This window comes from Carassius carassius, chromosome 12 (genome assembly GCF_963082965.1).
Source record: "Carassius carassius chromosome 12, fCarCar2.1, whole genome shotgun sequence".
Classification (NCBI taxonomy): domain Eukaryota; kingdom Metazoa; phylum Chordata; class Actinopteri; order Cypriniformes; family Cyprinidae; genus Carassius; species Carassius carassius.
The window spans coordinates 26451833-26469350 of record NC_081766.1 but is presented as its reverse complement, the minus strand read 5'-3'; positions in this window follow the sequence as shown (position 1 = coordinate 26469350).

Below are 17518 nucleotides of genomic sequence, written 5' to 3'. Positions count from 1 at the left end.
TACCCGGATCCTCCTGCAGTTTCCTGATCCAGCTGGACAGTATGTTGGGTTCCAACCACCCCTCGACTGTATCGTGACACACCGTGGGCAATCATCTCTTCTAAGGAGGGTTTTTCAAACTGTGATGACAGAGAAGGTGGGATGGGAATTGAATGCAGCTCTTCCGCATATGGCTTGGTTTCCACAAAGACTTCATGTATCAGAAGGCTCATAAGGTCATCGACATAGAATACCAAAAGTCACTCTATGGTTTTACATAATTACTTATAAATAATCTACCTTTGTCTTATAATTTACATTTGTGTAATATTTATAAATATTTTTGTAAGCTTATATTTATTTTATTATAGCAATTTTTTCACATTATTGTTAATAAAATACATTTTACAACTTACTGTATGTTGGTTCTATTTTTACTGGCATTGCTGTGCATTCCCCTTTTTTGGACTTTGGAAAAATTTACTTATACACAGCCTGTCCTTCAGTTGTTGTTGCCTGCACGTGGTTAGCATTTGCATTATAGTGCATTGCTGCAAGATACGGCCTGTAATCATTGTACAATCCATAAAATATGAAAAGATTAGTAGACTGCATTGTGGCAAATAAACAAACAATTCTGAATAAGAGACGAATGTTCAATCAATGATTATAATGGTTTCTTTCTTGCAAGACAGGTTCGCGGTCGCACAGTCAATCAAGAGAATGTGAGAGTGCACACCAAGATGGGAGGCTCTCTACCTCTTTACATCTCTGCTACTCATAACATAGATAACATAGGGCCACAGGCAAGGCTCCTAACCAATTGAACCTTTTTGTGCCTTATTAGGAAAGTTCATTATTTATTATAGGGAAAGATCATTAATATTAATTAAATAATTAATAAAAATAATTTCCATAACAATTGTTAGAAACAATGTTTATAAATATTACTGAATATGTCAAAGATTATTACCTGCACAACATTCCTATGAAATGGAAAATCACGTTCTTTGGGGCAAAACGCAAAATCAGACTGTGAAATGCCTCCGGTGACGATGTCTGAAAGTGGTGGCTGAGCTTTTCTATATCCTTGAGAACTCTCTTGTTGTATAATAGCTTTTCCACTTTATGGAGTGCTATTGATTCTGTAACCAAACAGATAAAAAAATATGAAGAAAATCTAAAAATGTTACCAGTTTACTATCATTTTATTTAGTCTCTCTATACAGTAATACCTGGTTGGAACCATTTTTTGGATCCCTGGAAACTTTGTCTGGGTGTTCACACTTGGTTATCATGAACATGTACATTTTGTATGTGATTCTGCAGTGAATTCCACTTCGCCACCTTTTCTGGCCCAGACTTTTTAATGACAGATAAACATGGTTTTTGATGGTGTGCAGCCATTTTTTCAGCACCTTGCTGTCCTTCATTTTTGAAAGTTTTGAAAGTTTCTTAGATAAATCTGTACAAAATAAAAGCTTGGTTGTACAATCATTATTTCCAGATAATCAAATTACGCCAAAAATAAAAATGAAAAAGTTAGGTTGAACAGTTGAACACAATTAACTGAACAAGAATCAATTTTATATTTCAAACACAAACATAAATAATTACCTTTCTCAAAGTGCCACACATCATAGAACTGAGTGATATTGCGGTACCTCAGGTACTTCTGAATCTGCGGATGGCAATCTGTGACTATGCAGTCAACAGCTAAACCATTATACTCCAGTTTGTTGAGACAACTCTTTAATCCCTCCTTTTCCATATGATAACTGCTGTAGCAGATCCGACTCGAACCAGACAAATTAAAGAGTCGATCAGGACTGTGGTTGAAACATGAGCCAAATTCCTCGGGAAGGCAACCGGAGGTCATAAATCAGTCCTAGTGCCACAAGTCAGAAACAAGTTAACCAACCAACCAACTCTTTCACAAAACAGCTTTCGACATTAAAACCATTAGAACAATTATTGACAATTTCAATTCGGAGAAGAGATTGTCAAATTTGGGGCAAGTAATTGAGATACAACGCCGGACATCACATGTAAACCCATGAGAGTTATACACAATATCCTTATACACTTCCCCCACATGGCAGAACCAGACTGAAATTCCTAAGGGGGGCCTTTGAACCTCTGGTCTCCACAGAAATCTTTTGTCAGAGAATGACAAAGAAACTGTCTTTTCTAGATATAAATGGACCAAAATGAACTCAAAAAGACTTATAAATGAATATCAGTCCATCGCTTCACTCCATATTCATTTATATGTAACCCACACATTTGACTATCATGTTTATAATCACTTATTGTGTGTCTTTTAATAACTATTGGATAGCTTAAGGATACATATTCATGTTTCCTATGTATGTGTTTGAATCTGTTAGCTTGAAACAGTTCTGACCATCAGTTATTTGTCAAATGTATCATATTCTTGTTATAGGAATCATGTCCAAAATTAGACCCTGCAAGAGCGGGAAAATTCGGACCATGTGCTTGATAAGATAACATATGATTTATGATACCCCTGAGCCAAGACAATATCTGATTGGTCAAGACAACATTTGAGGTGTGGCCAACAGGCTAGTTTAAATACTCAGGACACCATAAAATTTTGCTCTTAGCTTTTAGCTTTTGTTAAGCTTTTGCTATCAGTCATGTCTGCTTTAGCTTTTAGATTTAGCTTTGCTTTTGCTATCAGTCATGCCAGCTTTTAGTATGCTTTTAGTTTGCTTTTAGCTTTTAGCTTGTAGCTTTGCTTCCTAGCTTTAGCTTTTAGCCATGCTTTTAGTCATTACTGTTAGCTGTTCTTTGAGTGCGGTTCCAGCGTGCTTCGGCCTGCACGCCTGCTGCTACTTAGCCACGATGAGAAGAAACACCACCTAGTCTCATCAAGATTTACTTCTTTTCTTTTCCGTTTGAGATTTCCGTGTTCTGAGTTAAGTTTTGTAACCTAGTTCAACTTCAACCAGCCACACAACTCCGAGTCTTCAGCCAACGCCCCACCACGGGCTTCCCAAGACGTCATTTCAGGGACTACTGAACTTCCAGCCAATCAGCGACATCGGGAAACCCCCTTTCAACTCCCTTTACACAGGAGACACAAGTAACTTTACCTCCAGACTCTGATCTTTACTGGTGTATCTAATATAATTTTAACCTCATTGAGGAACTCAATGCGAGGGCTAATTAAGTGATTGATGGTTGTTCATGTCTATGCAATTTAACGTATTGCTGTAAACTTGGGATTCAGCATTTCCATTCTCTTAAACTCATCTTTCCCTAACTTTTGATCTTCCTGAAACTTGTGTTAATGTGTGCGTTTATGTGTTAGCTTAGTTTATATGTCTTAGATTTATCTAATAAAGCCTTATTCATATTGAAAAGAGAAGTATCTTGTGTTTTGTGCTTACAAGTTAATGTCTTAAACTGCCGATCTTGTTACTGTGCTAATTGATAGTGTTTTCACTATACTTTGGATATTAATATCCAGTGCAGATTTGATGTTAAACGGCTTGTTCAGTGAATCGCAGGGCGTCTCAGTGATCAGCTGTGAAACAGTGATTCTGTTCAAATTCCCTTTAAAATCTTAAATGATTCCCTTTGAGCTAAATTTACCTGTTTCCCTTACACTGCCACCAACCTCATTGCTCTGTTGTTGGGTACACAACATTTCAAATGTAAACGTATAAACAATAACACATTAAAGAAAGTGTAATTTTTTTTAAATGCTTAGGAATTACTAACCTGAACTAGTTGAAGATCCAGAATTTTGTTGGTTTCCATGTGCATAATGATGTAGCTGCCAAATTTGGCCAAGTGTCCTATTGTAAACATCATAATCATATATAGAACATTACTAAGAACATCAGTATCATAATATTTTAGGAAAACTCAAAGACTATAACATTTACATTTAATCATTTAGCAGACACTTTTATACAAAGCGACTTACAAATGTGAACAATAGAAGCAATCAGATCAACAAGAGAACAACAACAGTATACAAGTGCCATGACAAGTCTCAGTTAGTCTAGTATGGAACAAATAGCCAGGGTTGTGTTTTTTTATATGAAAGACAAGAAAATAAAGAAAAGTGTTTGTATATGTTGGTTAAGTGCTGGCAAAAAGATGAGTCTTTTTGAAAATGAGTAAAGACTCAGCTGTATGAATTGAGATTGGGAGGTCATTCCACCAGCTGGGCACAGTCCAGGAAAAGGTCAGTGAGAGTGATTTTGAACTTCTTTGGGATTGCACCACAAGGCGTCGTTCACATGCAGAGCGCAAACTTCTGGAGGGCACATATGATTGAACTAGTGAGTTTAGGTATGTTGGTGCTGTGCCAGTGGTCCTCTTGTAGGCAAGCATCAGTACCTTGAATTTGATGTGAGCGGCTACTGGTAGCCAGTGTAACCTGATGAGGAGAGGAGTAACAGGAGCTTTTTTTGGCCCATTGAAACAACCCTTGCTGCTGCATTCTGGATCAGTTGCAGAGACTTGATAGTACATGCAGGAAGGCCTGCCAGGAGAGCATTACAATAGTCCAGTCTGGAAAGAACAAGAGCTTGGACAAGAAGTTGTGTGGCTTGCTCTTACAGGAAGGGTCTAATCTTCCTAATGTTGTAGAAGGCAAATCTGCAGTACCAGGTCGTTGTAGCAATATGGTATGTGAAGCTTAACTAATGATCCATCACAACTCCTAGGTTTCTGGCTGTCCTGGAAGGAGTAATGGTTGACGAACCCAGCTGTACAGAGACGTTGTGATGAAACGATGGGTTAGCTGGAACCACCAGGAGTTCTGTCTTAGTAAGGTTGAGCTGAAGGTGATGGTCATTCATCCAGCTAGAAATGTCACTCAGACAGGCTGAAATGTGAGCAGCTACCGTCGGGTCATCTGGTTGGAATGAGAAGTAGAGTTGGGTGTCATCAGTGTAGCAGTGATAAGAAAAGCCATGCTTTTGAATGACAGATCCTAATGTAGTCATGTAGATGGAGAAGAGAAGTGGTCCAAGTACTGAGCCTTGAGGAACCCCAGTAGCAAGTTGTTGTGACTTAGAAACATAACCCCTCCAAGACACGCTGAAGGACCTATCGGAGAGGTAGGACTTAAACCACAGGAGTGCGGTTCCAGAGATGACTAAGTTTTCTGATAGTGGACAGAAGAATCTGGTGATTAACTGTTTCAAAAGCAGCAGACAGGTCCAGTAAGATGAGTACTGAGGATTTTAAAGCAGCTCTTGCCAGTTGCAGGGCTTCAGTAACCGAGAGCAGGGCAGTCTCAGTTGAGTGGCCACTTTTAAAGCCAGATTGATTGCGGTCCAATCAGTAAAATAAACAGCGTGATTTTTTTTAATACTCTAAATGTAACTGCCGTGTCAGCATGCATATCTCCAGCCACAGCAACATTTCCTCCCTCTTGCAGCTGTCTTATAAGATTCAGTTCATCTCGGTTCCACTTGTGTAGTATGGTAGGCTCAATGAAATTCCTGGCGTGAATCCTAAAAGTTACGAAATGCATCATCTGGAGCTTCATGGCCTTGAAAATCTATGAACATAGAAATGAAATAACATTGATACAGTACATGCATACTGAAACAACACAGTACTTTTTTGTTAATTTTATTGTAATTGTAATACCTTCTCTAGTTGTTTAAAAGATCCACTGGTAAAATACATTGCAGCAGACAATAGCCGGTTTCCAAGTGGGGTACTCCGTACAATGGGCTGGCTCTGCCACTGTCTGTGTTAGTTACACTTTTTGGAGATTTGTGCGATGCACATCCAGGGCACGAAGCTCCAGTTCCACCACATCCCAAAGATGCTCTGTTGGGTTGAGATCTGATGACTGTGGGGGCCATTTTAGTACAGTGAACTCATTGTCATGTTCAAGATACCAATTTGAAATGATTCAAGCCTTGTGACATGGTGCATTATCCTGCTGGAAGTAGCTATCAGAGGATGGGTACATGGTGGTCATAAATGGATGGCCTGACTGACTGACATCCAACTTCATGAAGTGTAGATGTAGTGGGGATCTCTTGGGAACTCGAACCCTGCTGAGATGTTTTCTGTAAGAAATAATGACAATATGTAATCAATGACCAAATAAGAGGAAAAACATACATTTGACATGTAAAATAATTGTATTGTAATAAATAATTACTGCATAATAATCATTAGACCACAAAAAAATAAGCTTCATAAGCAAGAATTTCATATAATTATTCTAACAAATTATATGACGTTACAGTCCTCCAAGGGATTTATTTATTTATTGATTGATTGATTAAAGACTGCTGATCTAACTTATAGTGATCATTTTGTACTTTTAGAATGATTATTCGCCAAATATCTGGCGCAAGAACTATACCCAAAACACTAAACATTGGCTTGACTATAGTAGCCAAATAAAACACAGAACCATGTTTAGCATGCCTGTAGATAAACAAACATGTAGATAAACAATACATAAAAGCTCTAATCAAATAATAATATACACTAATTTCAAGTTCGCTGTTGAGATTTAAAAAAAAAAAAGTTAAGTATGAATGAGCATTTAACAAACTGGTTTGCAGAGCCAAACAGCGTTGTCATTTGTTCACTTCCTTGCTACAACGTACATTTAGCAATACGAACTATTACAGGAAAACACATCGCCGTCATACTTACAGCTTGTGGCCCGTAAACAGCTTCTGTTTTTAAAGTTGGAACTGCTCCATCTTTCAGGACAAGCCGTTATGCAAATCCTGCATTGAACTCTTGATTGTGGAAGCATTCCTCCGTAAAATGTGCAGCACAGAGAGCGAGTAATAATTAAGAGGGACCGGGTTAAAAAAAAATTTCAACCATTGATCCCTAACTTCCCCATCCCTAGGAAGGCTGAACCAAGTGGACCTGCAACCCGGATGAAAATAACAGCGTTTCCTCGGCAACACTCCACAACAACTCTTCTCCAAAGCAATATAAAATGGCCTCACCCCCCTAATTTAATATTCTCAGAGGAGGGGTTTATGTAAATATTGGGCTTAGTGAGGTCAGCAACCCTGGAGGAATGTTGTGTAGTCCCTACAGGCCGTTTGCTATAGTCCTTAGAAATTGATTTCTTTAAGAGCAAATATCTCCCTTTGCTTTAAACCTTGAACGTTGTAACTTTGCAGATGTCGTTTATGCTAAAACAGGAACATTACACACTAGCTAAAGTTAGAAAAGTGAAATGGTGATTTACCACCCCTTTAAATGTTCTAGCTATTACATCACATTACAAGAACATTTTATAAAAAAAACATTACACAATCTCAAGTCTCATTGATGTTCCTATAATGTTCTTCTAATTCTGAGAAAATGTTCTTCCTTTGTAAACAGAAAAAAGGTAATGAGCAAAGTCAAGTCACCAATGATCTTCATGAGCAAAGTCAAGTCACCAATGATCTTCATGGGCACAGTCAAGTCACCAATAATGTCACCATTAACACCCATGAGTCAAGCAAAACCACAGTTAGAACTCAAGAGTCAAGTGAAGTCACTCTTGATCTTCTTGAGCAAGGTAAAGTCACCAATGATCTTCATGGGCAAAGTCAAGTCACCAATGTTCTTCATGGGCAAAGTCAAGTCACCAATGATCTTCATGGGCAAAGTCAAGTCACCAATGATCTTCATGAGCAAAGTCAAGTCACCAATGATCTTCATGAGCAAAGTCAAGTCACTAATGATCTTCATGAGCAAAGTCAAGTCACCAATGATCTTTCTGAGTCAAGTCAAGCCACTGTTGATCTTCCTGAACAAAGTCAAGCCACAGTTGATCTTCCTGTGGGCTTCTGTCTCATCCGCAAGGTTGTGGTGGTCCTCTACGCCACCCTGGTGGGCTTCGGTCTCGCCTGCTCGGCTGTGGTGGTCCTCTGTGCCACCCTGGTGGGCTTCTGTCTTGACCACACGGAGGTGGTGGTCCTCTGCGCCGCCCTGGTGGGCTTCTGTCTCGTTTTCTCAGCTGTGGTGGTCCTCTGCACCACCCTGGTGGGCTTTTGTCTCGACCACACGGAGGTGGTGGTCCTCTGCGCCGCCCTGGTGGGCTTCTGTCTCATCTTCTCAGCTGTGGTGGTCCTCTGCTCCGCCCTTGTGGGCTTCTGTCTCTACCACACGGAGGTGGTGGTCCTCTGCGCCGCCCTGGTGGGCTTCGGTCTCGTCTGCACGACTGTGGTGGTCCTCTGCTCCGCCCTGGGTGGCATCTGTCTCGTCTGCTCGGCTGTGGTGGTCCTCTGCACCACCCTGGTGGGCCTCTGTCTCAACCGCAAGGCTGTGGTGGTTCTCTGCACCACCCTGGTGGGCGTCAGTCCCATCTGGTCGGCTGTGGTGGGCTCCAGTTCCATCGGCGCCATCCCGGTGGGCTCCAGTTCCACCTGCTCCACCCTGGATTCCTGCCCTGTAGGCTCTGCCCTGGCCCCCTGAACTTTCCGTTCCCTCCTGGTCTCCTGGTTGTTGTTGTTTTTTCACTTCCTGTCCCTGTTCCCTTCTATGGACCTGGCCCTCAGTCCATCCCCCTTATCCTCCACCAGTCCACCTCCCTCCTGGTCTCTGTGTTGTTTGGTTTGTTCTTGGGTTCAGTGGAGCATCTGGTAGCTGCTCCTTAGAGGTGGGTAATGTCACAGTGTCTGGTCTGTGTTTGCCTGGGGGTGTACTACTGGTCTCACTTCCCCATAGTCACCCCACTGAAGGTACTACATTTCCCACATAGGAGTCCTTGTTTCATGTCACCCACAAAGCCATTTGTGTATATATACTCCAATATACTCCACAAAGCCATTCAGTTGCTGTGAGTTGGGAAGCTGTTCTGGTTGGCGGTACGGCGTGACCAGTGGTGTCCCTTTCAGCGATTCCCCTTGGCCCTTCAAGAAAAAGAGAAGATTTCCTAAAAGAGCAAATCACGGACAATTCACGTTTTTTTAAAGACGCCATTTCGTCCATGTCCTTCTTGATGTTTCCTGTCCTCTGACAATGGCCACAAGCATTGTTTTCCGTGTCTGGGCATTCAGCACGCTGAAGATGCGTTCGTGGATGGTTCATGCCCACACTGCGTGTGTGACCATGGCAACTGCGATCGCGTCTTTCCTTTCTTAAAGGGAAAGGAACAGAACCCTCTGTCACTACCCATTTTGGTTTCTCTGCCACAAGCAGAGGACCGCCGGCTAGTGCTCTGGGAGATTTGAAGGTGACAGTGAGAGCTTCTCTGCCGGGCTCGCCCCACGGACCTCTCACCCCTTCCAAAGTGCTTGTCCTGTGCGGCTGCTGGGTGATTCTGCTGGGCTGTCTTACGGCAGTCCCAGCGGATCATTCGGTTTGCAGCCGGGGATCAGATGTCGATTACAACATCGGGGGATGGGCTATTGACCTCTGTGGATGAAGATTCGGCGGGGCTGCCCCCCTCGGGTGTTGTTGCCACTGCCGAATCGGACCCGGAGTTGACAGCCGTGCTTGCCCGGGCAGCTGTGAGCATCAGGATGGAGGTGAATACACTGCCCAGCCCTAAGTGCTCATGGCTGCTCGATTGGTTCTTGGTGTAGAGCACGGGTCACAACCGCGTTTTACTCTGGTTCCTTTCTTCCCAGATGTGCATGGGGAAGTGACATAGCCGTGGTAGGGCAGCTAGGGGGTGCGTTGGCATTTCCCAGCAACAGAGTGTGATTGCGGTGCACTTGTGTCTGCAAAAAAACACCACTGGGAAGAATAGTCTGTGTCTCCCATCCAAGGCCTGTAAGCTGTCGGCCGCTCTTGCTGCCAAGGCTTACAGTGCTGTGGGCCGATCTGCCTCTGCCCTGCAAGAATAAAAGACTCGGACCTCACCTGTGGATTCAGAACCCATATGCGCATGTGCGGTCAACACAAAATAAATGAATCACTCTCTGAGACAACTCGGAAGTCCCGATATTAAAGATTCGTTCAAAATTAAGTTTATCACACGTTTGTAAAATATTTCGTCATACAGAATTACATTTCTATTAATTTTGCACTGATTTATGTGATCTGAAGAACTCAAACAGCTAACAGAACTAGAGATTACTCTTTTCTTATTGATTCGCGTCAGCTATGGCATCAGTGCGATATCATTAGTTTGTAAAGCTGTCAATCATCTCACATGAACCACGTGACCAAAAGGATGTCCTTCTGCAATGATGCTGTCTGTGTCATTGCAGTCTGTGTCATTGATAAAATATATGAAAGCATCTTATCAGCCTTTTCTAAAACTTCTCCAAAGCCTCCCATGATATGGTCTTAGAATTATAAAATGCATAATTCTAGAGATATCATCCTCAGATTTTAAATGAAGCATGACCACACTTGTAGCTACACTTTAGTTGTGGTTAGTGTGTAGTTGATACCCTACATTAAAAATATATATATATTATACATTTAATAAATATATTCTTAATATTTGTTGTTTTTGTTTTGCTAAAGCATTCAGACTGGGTACCTAAACATTGAATGCATACTAAATAATTTATTTTAATGGTTTGTCTGGATATAAGCCTCCCTCTCTATATCTCTTAAAAATGTTGTTCTCTCTGTTTTGTCATTTAGTAAACTTTATAGATTTCAACCATACTATTCCTTCTTGAGTCTCTTTAACAAGAACTTGGATTAATGTATGAATTGAATAGTGATTGTGTGACCTATATGAGGGAACAACCAGTGATACCCTTGGTAGTAATATCAAATGATAGCCTATAGCGATGTCATCAGGATACACATACACCGGTAGGCAGTGGCCCACCTTAATGTGTCCACGGTGTGGTCACCCTGAATTTATAGTTTACCCACCTCTTTTTTACCACAACACTTCTGAAAATAATAAACTGTTGGTTGACGTGTTTGTTTAGTTATTTTTTTCCATGGCTTTGCATTTTCTTGCACGTGCCGCTTTACAGACCCTGCACAACAACCGCATTACAATTGGTGAGTAACTTAGATTTAAGTTAATTTATCTGCTATTCTGTTGTCAACGCTGTATAGCACAATGGAAATCATATTACTCCCTGCATTCTGCATTTAAAGTCATGTACCTCACTTACCATTAGCTTGCTCAAATGTTGTTGATGTTTAGGGAAATGTAAATATAGCTGTTATCTGCTTTGTTGCTAAGAAATGTGTAGTATATGTTTAGCATTATTCATATTATTAAATGTATGACATTTGTCAAAAAGAAATCCAATGTTTTATTACATTTTTTTGATATAGATTTCCTTTAGATTATGAATCACAAAATTTAAAAAAATCATAGATGTTTTATTACATTTCTTTTAATCTATAATTCCTGTAGTTTATAAATCAAAATATACAAATTTCATAGATATTTTTTACATTTCTTTCAGTGTAGAATTCCTGTAGTTTATAAATCACAAAATTTACATATTTCATAGATTACATTTCTTTTTATTTAGAATTTGTGTTGTTTGTAAAGTATAGTAATTAAAATGTACAAATGTAATTATGAATAATGGAAATATGTACACAAATACAAAAAAAATTTTTCAAAAACTTTTCTTATTATTTTTGCAGGCTTAGTAATGCTTCAGTGTGTGGTACTCCTCAAAACATAGTTCAGCACACGAGGGAGTGTTGCACGGCACACACATGTATTTAGTGAGGCTCCTCTGCTTGCTCTTGCGTATACTGGAGAGGCAGACCTTGCAATGTCGCCTGGTCCGGCTGCCCTTGGAAGTGGTCTGAGGTACTTAAGACGGAAAATGGCTGTAAGGTGCAGAGGAGTGTCCAAAGCAGGATAGCCCCCTTTGGATGGACATCTAATCACACCGGTGTGATCGTACGCTTCAGGGACCAGCCAAGACTGATCACACCGGTGTGATCGTACGCGTCAAAGGGTTAATAAAACATTGCAATAATGTTTCAAGATAACAAGGAAATAACATTTTCTCAGCCACATAAGGAGAATGTTTTAAGAACATCACTGAGACTTGAAATTGTGTAATGTTTTATAAAACGTTCCTTTAATGTGACACAACAAAGCGAGAAGGAGGAGGGCCGGGTGGAGAATCATTTTTTTTCCACCGCTGGTCTAACGGCCAGTGGTACCCACATTTCCAATAAAGGAGCAATTTCCCTTTCCTCTGAGTTGCAAGGCTCGTGGGTTGACAATGAGCAATGCACTGCCTCCTCATTCTCACCCACGACGCCCCCTTTCGCCAGTGGCCAAGAGGTCGCGGTTCGGAGACGCAACGCCTCTCCACACATCTCTGGCCAGTTCCTCCGGGAAAAGGGGGAGTTTTGCTGTGATGACTCAGAACGCAATGCTTTCTGGGCCAATAGACACAACTCCCCATCGCTGCACCACTGCAGGTATGTCGACTGTCCCTTTGGTGCCACTTGTACAGAGTTTCCGGGCGTGGCTTGCACTGCCCAACCCATCACACTGGCTCATTCCGACGGTTCAACGGTTACGCAATTCATTTCACCCGGTGACCTCCCAAGTTCAATGGCATTCTCAAGACTTCGGTGGGAGTCCTGGACACCTCTGTCTTGCGCGAGGAGATTGCTGTCCTGCTGGCGAAAGATGCAATCAAGCCGGTCCCTCCAGCTGAGATGAGGAGCGGGTTTTACAATCCTTACTTCATCGTACCCAAGAAAAGCGGTGGCCTTCGACCTTTCCTGGATCTGCGAGTCTCAAATCGGGCCCTGCACAAGCTCCCGTTCAAGAGGTTTGCAGCGATCGACCTGAAGGACGCGTTCTTTCATGTCTCAATCCTCCCTGGCCACAGACCGTTTCTGCAGTTTGCGTGTCAGTACAAGTCCTCCTCCTCTGGCTCTCCCTGTCCCCTGTGTCTTTACAAAGGTCGTGGTGGGTGCCCTTGCCCCACTCTGGGAAGTGGGCATCAGGATCATCAACTTTCTCGATGGCTAGCTCATCATGGCCCAGTCCCAGAGGAGTTGTGCGATCACAGGGACCTGGTGCTTCAGCACCTCAGTCAGTTGGGGCTCTAGGTCAACCTAGAGAAGAGCAAGCTCTCCCCTGTGCAGAGAATCTTGATATGGAGTTAGACTCTGTGTGTATGATGGCACGACTGACCAGAGAGCGGGCCTAGTCAGTGCTTGAACAACTTTAAAGACGTCACTTCCTGTTTGTAGTTGCTGTTTGTACAGCGTTTGAGCTCCGTCTCTATATTCTTTTTATCGACTATTTTTTAATCTTAAAAATCAATTTTATACACCATCATTTGCGTTTCTATAACATTTGAATATATCGTATTCTACGACAAAAACAATCAGAGGGCCTCGTTATCACTAGATTTATTTTGATCTCCCGGGTCCGCTATTAGCTTATAGCCCGTTAGCATCAGCAGCTTGGTTGCTGCTAACGGCGCTTGCATTGCTAATATTCACACACATTACCATTGCTTTACTTACTGTTACTTGCTTTAATGGCGGATGTATGTCTACCTTTGATTGCAGGTGAGGACATGTTCTGCAACGAATGCAGCTCAAGCTGGAGGCCGTGGAGAAGCAGATTCGCGAACCTGGAGGTGAGGCAGGCCCAGCTGAGAGAGTGGAGAGCTGCGCTGGAATCCTCCTGGGCTGATGCTTACAAATCCGGGGTAAGTATACAGCGCGCTGCTTAGAGTCCCACGTCTACTCCGTGTGTTTCTCTGCACAGGCCCGGTGCACCCAGGACGCAATCTTCCTAGATGTCCTTTACACCAGCGCTGGGACACCACGGACCCTGGGTGCATCCACAGCTGAGGACGCGAACCAGGAACTGGGCGAAGACTTCTCCCCCTCCGGTCTTTGAGATCTCCACCCGGAATCGCTCCGCTCCCCTCCGCGAGACGGGACGCGATGCTATGATCATCAGAGAATCCATCGTCCGACACATCCATGCTACATTAGCCGAAGGTAAAGTGTACACTAGCTGTTTCCCTGATGCTCGTGTTCTCGATGTTTCTGCTCAGATACCCACGATCCTGAAGGCCAACGAGAGCCCCAGAGTGGTCGTGCTTCACGCCGGGGTTAACTACACCACTCTGCGGCAGACGGAGACGCTGAAGAGGGACTTTAGGTGCCTGATCAAGATGGTTCACAGCATGATGCCCGCGGCGATGATCATCGTGTCAGGACCACTGCTCACATATTGAAAAGGACACGAAAGGTTCAGTAGACTTGTTGCTTTAAATTAATAGTTGTTGTCATGGTGTAAAGAACAGAAATTGCAATTTGTTGATAATTGGAATCTTTTCTGGGAGCATCCTAGGATTTTTCGCGCTGATGGCCTGCACCCCAGCAGAATCGGAGCAACATCTCCAGGACACTTCGCTCCATATGACTAGTAAGCCAATTCTCAAATAACTATTATGATGACTTTTGTGTCTGTTTCCCGAATAGTGAGGTCAAAATATACATTTAATGTAGGATCCAGAAAAAGTCTTATCGTGATTAAACCAGAAAAATCTAAAGTAAACGAACAAAAGTAATTTTTAAAGTTTGGGCTCATAAATATTAGATCACTCAGACCCAAAGCAGTTATTGTAAATTAAATAGTTTTGAAATACTCTGCTTGACTGAAACATGGCTAAAACCAAATGATTATATTGGTCTAAATGAGTCTACTCCACCAAACTACTGTTATAAGCATGAGCCCCGTCAGACTCTTCGTGGCAGAGGTGTTGCAACAATATATAGTTATATTTTCAATGTTACCCAGAAAACAGGATACAGGTTTAACTCATTCGAAATACTTCAGCTTAATGTTACACTGTCAGATATGCAAAATAAATCTATTGTATCTCTTTCCCTGGCTACTGTGTACCAGGGACCACCATGGCCGTATACAGAATTCCTAAAATAATTTGCAGATTTCCTCTCAGACCCTCTGGTTTGTCACAGCCACGCCATCATCTTCACTCGCTCCACCCTCTCGTTCACTCTCCCCTGAATTTCTAATCACCCTCACCTGGCCATCTCATCATCTCATACCCTTTATAAACCATTCTCACTCACCAGTCATCGTCTGGCCTCGTCAATACCACTGACAACAGACTCACCCGCGCTACTCACCTCAAGAGAAAACCACTTACCTTTAGAAGCCTTCATTCCCGTTCGTCAGCCGTCAGCCTACCGTCCTCCTTCTGAGAACCTTCCCGCACTCTTCCTCCAGCTCCTAAACCAGAGACTTGGGTTACCTCTCAGTTAAGTCACAGTAAACGTTATCATCTACTTCATTACTCACCTTTGCATCCCGGTTCTGCTGCACTTGTAAAAATAAATCTCATTTCAACTCACCACCTGTCTGCCTCTTGTGATTACCTTACAGAAGGCCAGACCGATCACAATGCAAGCTGCATCAGAACCCGAGGATCCGCCGCAGCGGGACACATTCGCTGAACTGGTTCAAGCCGTCAGTCAAGCCATACTAAAAAATCCTCCTGTCATCGCTACTGACCACCAAGATCCTCACTCACCTTCACTTCCGCAAACACCCGCTGCTTCGGTAGCTGCCTCTGCTAGTCCCATGGCCCGACCAGCGACATACTCAGGCGAGGCGGAGAACTGCAGCGGCTTCCTACTCCAGGTTTCTCTATATTTCGAGATGCAACCGCATCATTTTCATAATGACTCTGCCCGTATTGCTTTCATTATATCTCTGTTATCTGGCCGCGCTTTTCAATGGGCCGAATCTATATGGAACGCTAACTCACCCATAACCCAGTCTCTTTCCAGCTTCCTTCAACATTTCAAAGTGGTTTTCGGTGTGTCCGCTGAAGAACGCTCCATTCATGACCAGCTCTTCAATCTTCAACAAGGATCATCTTCGGTATGTGACTATGCTCTCCGATTCCGCACCCTGGCGGCCTCTAGTGGCTGGAATGAGACCGCTTTAATGACAGTGTTTCGACACGGCTTAAATTAGAAAATCTGGCAATTAGTGGTTGTTTATGATGACGCTATGGGTCTCAAGTCTCTCAACGTCTCACAGCCTGTGGTCATACACCATCAGCCGCTGCCAGTTCTCCGCTCCCAGCACCCTCTCTCGGTCCTCCAGCACCAGAGCCCATGCAAGTCGACTCCTATCATCTCTCCACCGTTGAACGGCAAAGAAGGATTCAGAATCACCTGCGTCCTCCGCGCACTGCGGTAAGCACCATTCAAGTCCCTCCTAAAATTGAAACTCTCAATCGTACTATGGTCTTACTCCTAACCCCTCGTCTTTGTGTCTCAGCGCAAGCCCTACTCGACTCCGGTGCCGAAGGGAACTTCATCTCCTCTCAACTACTCGAAAAATTGAACCTTCGAAAACTCAAAACTCACCAAGATCTCCGAGTACAAACTATCCAAGGTAAACCCCTGGGTCGAGGAAGGATTCGTCACTTTTCACCAACTATCACTCTTCAAATTGGATGTCTTCATACTGAAAGGATCTCGTTTATGGTGCTGGAGGAGTCAACTGTCGAGCTCATCCTGGGACGCCCCTGGATGGTTCAACATCAACCCACCATCAACTGGAGGTCCGGAGAGATCTTATGCTGGGGTGGATTAAGAAACTTTCACCTCCCTCTTCATCTAAGATTGAGCGCACGTTCCGAGTTAGTTCAACCACCGTCGAGAGTCCAGAAACTCAACAGTCTGTAGTGATTCCCTCTGAGTATGGGGCGTTCCAGGATGTATTCAGCAAGCAACTTGCAACCAAACTACCACCTCATCGGCCATGGGACTGTGCTATCCACCTACTACCTGGAGCCACCTTACCTAAAGGACGCGTTTACCCTCTGTCCATCCCGGAGCAGAAGGCCATGGAGGAGTATGTGGAGGAGGCCCTCAGTCAACAGTTCACTCGGACCTCAACCTCCCCTGCCGCTTCAAGCTTTTTCTTCGTGGATAAAAAGGACGGAGGCTTGCGGCCGTGCATCGACTACAGACATCTCAATTCTCAAACCATCAAGTACAGCTACCCCCTTCCTCTGGTTCCAGCAGCCTTGGAACAGCTGCGTGGAGCTCAAATCTTCACCAAGTTAGACCTTCGTTCAGCCTACAACCTCATTCGCATTAGGCGGGGTGACGAATGGAAGACCGCGTTCGTCACCCCCTCCGGCCATTATGAGTACCTCGTCATGCCCTTCGGACTATCCAACGCCCCGGCAGTCTTCCAGGGATACATGAACGAGGTCTGCAGGAACTACCTCAACAGGTTCGTCATAGTATATATTGACGACATTCTAATCTACTCCTCTTCACTCTCTGAACACCGCAAACATGTCATCCAAGTCCTAGAAAAACTGAGAGAACACCAACTGTATCTGAAGCTGGAGAAGTGTGAGTTCCATATTCCATCCGTACAGTTCTTGGGCTACATCATTGACCAACACGGAGTACAAATGGACTAGAGGAAGGTGGAAACCATTCACAACTGGCCTCAGCCCACTTCGGTAAAGGAACTTCAGCGCTTTTTAGGATTTGCCAATTTCTACCGGAGATTCCTCAAGGGTTTCAGTCTCATCACTAATCCATTAACTTCCTCTCTGAAAGGCCGGCCGAAGTCTCT